The sequence below is a fragment of the Coptis chinensis genome, chromosome 2, assembly GCF_015680905.1.
Source record: "Coptis chinensis isolate HL-2020 chromosome 2, ASM1568090v1, whole genome shotgun sequence".
Lineage (NCBI taxonomy): Eukaryota > Viridiplantae > Streptophyta > Magnoliopsida > Ranunculales > Ranunculaceae > Coptis > Coptis chinensis.
This window is the reverse complement of record NC_141457.1, coordinates 85,385,502-85,391,025: the sequence shown is the minus strand read 5'-3', so window position 1 is coordinate 85,391,025 and position 5,524 is coordinate 85,385,502. Positions and strand designations below refer to the sequence as shown.

Sequence of the window (5,524 nt, the reverse complement as noted above, 5' to 3'; positions counted from 1 at the left end):
ACATATATGCACATCATCTGCCTCATCTAGAGCCTTAGATATTGTAGTGTACTATGTACATTATACAAAAGTTGATAAGTGTACTAGGATGAATGAAAACATAAATTCCAATAACACCAACTAAAACATCGGAAGTTAGAATTTCAAGTGACAATAAGAATTAATATCAATAAGCTAAAAGCCAAATCAAAGCCTTAATCTTATCCTTCAAATAATACAAACTCTGAATTGACTGTTGCATTTCAAAGGGGGTGCAAGACTATTTTAGAAAATTTACAGTGATCATAAATTTCAAGTCAATGTAACTGATGCAAACCAAAGGGAATCAGGTGTAAGACTACAATATTGGCTAGGTGGTTGATCCTTGGGTGAGGAAAGGAGGAAAACTTTAAGTACAACAATTATGAGTCAAAGTTCATGCATCAAATTTCTGCCAAAGTAAAGTAAGAAGGAGAATCCTCCCCCGACCACACCCACAGATGAGAGAGAGGTCAAGTAAAGACAAAGATGTGGTTTTGAAGAAATCCATGACCAAAAGACTTGTTTAGTAAGTGAAAAGTATTACATTCCTATGCTAACATTTTACGCAAGTGGGAAACCTTATAGAAGTTATAGGTATAAGCCACTAAAGTTTGTAAAGAACAAGTGAATTTATACTACAAGGTAGGCAACAAAATCGAATCGTATGAGGCATGAGTTCAGAATAATAATAAAAAAAACAAAATACAAACCTATATGAAGAATAATGTGCAAATATTTGAATGCTAGAACGGGGAAAGTTATTTCAGCCATACTTGTCTTGTCCAAAGGCTAGAAGCGTATATGAAAACAAGTTCTCTGTTTTGGCCTTATAGCAAAAAGGACTTTAACCCGGCCATTTCATGCAAGGCACCGCCAACACGTCTTTCGTCAATTACAAAAGAAGTCCAACTAGTCAAACAGCAAGAGCCCTCACAAATTTAGATTAAGAAACAATGAATGCATAAGACCCTATAAAAAAGTTATTTTACATCGGGATCAATAACCTTAAGACAATAAAAGGAAACCAGACCATTAACAGTACATTATACCTAAAAATGTGTTACAATACAAAACATCCACAAATGGATGCCACTGAACCATCTTTACAACTGTGCATGCCCTTGCAACACTTAGACACATTCAAATTCATACCCAGAGAGTACTTCCCAGATGCAAAAAGAATCATACCAACCACATGTAGCAAGACTAGCTGTGCCAAATAATATTCAAAATGGACATGTGAGTATCTCGCCCAAAACAAGATAAGTAGATTTTCATCTTGGAAAATAAACCTCAACTGACTTGTACAAAGGCTAACTAAAAGGTCACCATGCAATAAGGATCATCCAACAAATAATTATTATGTTCCAATTGGCTTCCGACAAGCAAGGATTGATAGATTAAGTGATAAAAGAGCGTAAAATTATTTGTAGTGTTTACACGCTAATTCAATTGTCAAAACCATCCATATAGTTGATGTATTGGAAGTAACAATGGCATTATAAAAAATCAAATAAAAATAAAAATGAAAAATAAGAAAGGCAATAAACTAACTAGAAATGAAGTGAAATTTAAAATCAGGATGTTAATAAACACGAAAGTACGCTATGCAATAGAAAATACTAATTTAATTTCATTGAGGTTCTAGAATACTTAGCGACATAAGGTTTTCTCATGTATACTGATTTGCAAATATTTCTAAAATCCAACAAGTTAGGTTCTTCTTACAAATTAAAACACAAACATTAGAAAAGTCAGTAGAGGACTTCTCACTTCTCATGAACACGTGCAATCTGGTCATTGCCACCACGACCGCATCGAACTAAAGGATTCACATTCAATTGCAAAAACTCCTTTGCTAAAGCTATTGCTACCCTCCTCACTTTGAAGTTGAACATACCCCTTATCAGTTTGGTTACTGTAACTAAAACTATTAACAAAGGGATTATTTCCCTATCAAGTTGGAAGTGGTATTACAATGGTAGGCGCTACAATGCAAGGACATAAATTTTGGTTAGCTGATATGTATGTACTTTTGAAAGTGCACGAGTCTAGGCATAAAAACTTGAAAACTTATAATAAGGCAACACATAGTAAACCATCTCCAATGGGCTGAATGGAGTGCTCCTGGAGTTGAAAATTTAATAAGTTTAATAAGTACAAGCTTATGTATAACCAAAACCCAAGTAACCTTTTGTGGCCTAAATAAATAATTTTTTTTAAAAGTTAATGCATCTAGGCAGAAAAATTGAAAGCGTGGCACAACCCAGCAAAAACGCAGCCACAGTAAAGCTTCTTCAATGGACTGCTCCTAATGATCGTTGATAAGAATAGAAGTGTGAGAAGACTGCATAGCAGCAACACTCATGTTCAGGGAGTAGCCTCTAAAGCACGGACGCACATAGTAAAGGGTTGTGTCCGCATTGGACACGCGTCGGACGTGGACGTGGACGCGGGGACGGACGCGGCTCGGACGCATGTCCGACGCGGTCAAGACGCGGTCAAACCAAGGTCAAGACGCGGGTCAAACTCAAAATTCAAAACATTTTGAAAACAAAGAAAAAAAATAAGAAAAAAAAAAGAAAAGGAAAAAGCCCAGTAGCCCACGAGTCCACGACCTCACTCTCTGATTCTCACCTTGAACTGGAAATGGCGTGAATGCGTGATTTTGAGATTTGGAAATGGTGTAATTTATTTGAATCATCGAACTGAAGAACTAAAAACATAAAAGAATAAAATCCATTATGCGCCATCCACTTGAACAGCTAAATCAACCACCTTTCAAACAGAAGTTGAAGAAGAAGAAGAGGGTTTAAGGATTCTTCTCTAAAGCCTTTCAACCACCTTGTTCATTCAGGTACGTTCTTTCCTTTTTCTTTTAATTTTGGGTTTTAACTTGCAACACAACTACACAAGTAAAGAAACATTTTTGTTAGTGAAGATTAACTGTTTCCCAGTTCGTGTTTCTGGCAACACCCATTGCAAGTTCATAGACTTTGCGTTTTTTGACGTAATTATCTATATTGTTGATGGTTGGGAATTTAGAACTGTTAGATTATTGAAGAAACTATCACCGAAATTAGAATAGATGTATAGTGGTTGTTGTGATTAATGTTTTTGACTTGGGGTTTAATCCTAGTTTGTCTCTCTATCTGTCCGCAGAACACAACACCTAAATCTCGCAACTTCGCAAGTCTAGCAAGGGCAGTTGTTTCCATTCCAATGAAATAAGTACACAAGAAAAACCTCCTCTTTGGAAGTATGTTACTGTTTTGGAAAAAATTCCAGGAGGAGGCAATGTCCGTTTCCAATGCAATTTTTGTTCGGTAGTAATTGTCGGGTCGTATCCAAGAGTGAAGGGTCATCTAATGAAAGTTGTTGGTAGTGGGAGTAGATCATGTGCCAAAGTCACTGCTGAGCACTTGGCTGAGATGCAAAAGAGCATTGAAGAATATGAGCTAAAGCTAAGGAATTTTTTACCCAAGCAAGTTCTGTTACCACCATCTGCTAGTAGAACTCAAAGTTCTTCCTCCTCAGCCTCGACTGCAAGTTCTATGGGTGTATTTGAGCCTTTTGAGGCTTCTCTATCAAAACGAAAGAGGGGAACATGTGAATCACCTATTTAGAAAGCCTATAATATGAAAGCTCGAGATGAATTAACTAGTGTTATTGCGAGGATGTTCTACTCAGGTGGTTTACCATTTAATCTTGCAAAGAATCCTTACTATTATCTTGCGTTCTCTATGACGACTGCTCAAAGTAAAAATCTTTCGAGTTATATTCCTCCCGGGTACAATGCATTGAGAACTACACTTCTGCAAAGGGAGAGAGCAAATATTGAGAGGTTGTTAGAGCCTATTAAATCTACTTGGAATGATAAGGGTGTCAGTGTTGTTAGTGATGGGTGGACGGATGCTCAAAGGAGACCAATTATCAACTTCATGGCAGCTTCTAAAATTGGTCCGATATTCTTGAAAGCAGTCAATTGCCAAGGTGTGTATAAAGACAAGCATTTCATAGCTAACTTGATCAAAGAGACGATTCAATCCATTGGACCTCTAAATGTGGTCCAAGTGATTACAGACAATGCCCCCGTGTGTAGGGGTGTTGGCTTGTTAGTGGAGGAAGTATATCCACATATTTTTTGGACTCCTTGTGTAGTGCACACCTTGAACCTTGCGCTAAAGAACATATGTGCAGCAAAGAATACCGAAGCGAACTCAGAAACATATTCGGAGTGTAATTGGATTACCAAAGTTGTTGGAGATGTGATGGTGGTTAAGAACTTCATTCTGAACCACTCGATGCGGTTGTCTATGTTTAATGAGTACTCACATTTGAAGTTGCTTTCAGTTGTAGAGACACGCTTTGCTTCTAGCATTATTATGCTCAAAAGATTTAAAGTCATAAAACAAGGCTTGTTGAATATGGTGATTAGTCCCAACTGTGCAAACTATAGGGGGGATGATGTTGGTAAAGCTGCTTTTGTCAAAGAGAAGATATTAGATGATTTGTGGTGGGATAATATTGATTACATACTTGCCTTCACTGAGCCGATGTATGAGATGTTAAGGAAAGCAGACACAGATCAGCCTTGTCTTCATTTGGTGTATGATATGTGGGATTCAATGATACGGAAGGTGAAGATTGCTATCTATAGCCATGAGAAAAAACTTGATTACGAGAGCTCAGATTTTTATGTAGTTGTTTACTGGATACTAGTGGCTCGATGGACCAAAAGCAGCACACCGCTTCACTGTTTGGCTCACTCATTGAATCCCAAGTACTGTACAATAACTTCTTCTCATTTCAATATTTGTTATTTAATATATATTCTTTTTACTAATAAAAAACACTATACTCATATAGGTACTATAGTGCTAAATGGCTCAATGAGTGTCCTACTCGTGTTGCACCACACAAAGACGATGGGATTTCTGCCGAGAGATTAAAGTGTTTTGCAAGATACTTCCCTAATGAAGATGAGCGGAGAAGAGTGAATACGGAGTTTGCTTATTTTTCTACGGCTTTGAAGGAGTTTGGAAATAGCAAATCTATTGAGAATAGAGGATATATGGAACCGAATATGTGGTAGGTTAGTTATGGCGCTACTACGCCCTTGCTCCAAAGCTTAGCTTTAAAGCTAGTTGGACAACCATGTTCCTCTTCATGTTGTGAGAGGAATTGGAGTACTTACTCTTTCATAAACTCTTTGAAGAGGAACAAGATAACACCACAAAGAGGCGAAGACTTGGTATTTGTTCATTCTAATCCTCGCCTCTTATCAAGAAAATCCAAGGAATTCAAAGAAGGGGTGACTACCATGTGGGACATTGGGGGAGATACATTTGATAGCTTGGAGGGTGTTGGCATACTTGAAATAGCTGACCTTTCACTTGATGAACCGGAAATGGAGGCAATGCTTTTTACAAACGAGACAACTAGTATTGAGGATGAGCTCAATCGAATTGGAGAAGAAGCGAAAGATGGAGAAGAAAATTGA

General features: G+C 37.5%; 1 pseudogene; it reads left to right on the top strand.

Annotated features, from left to right (window-relative positions):
- The first annotated feature begins 3,585 nt into the window (after positions 1-3,585).
- LOC147518495 (uncharacterized) lies at positions 3,586-5,524 on the top strand (annotated as a pseudogene).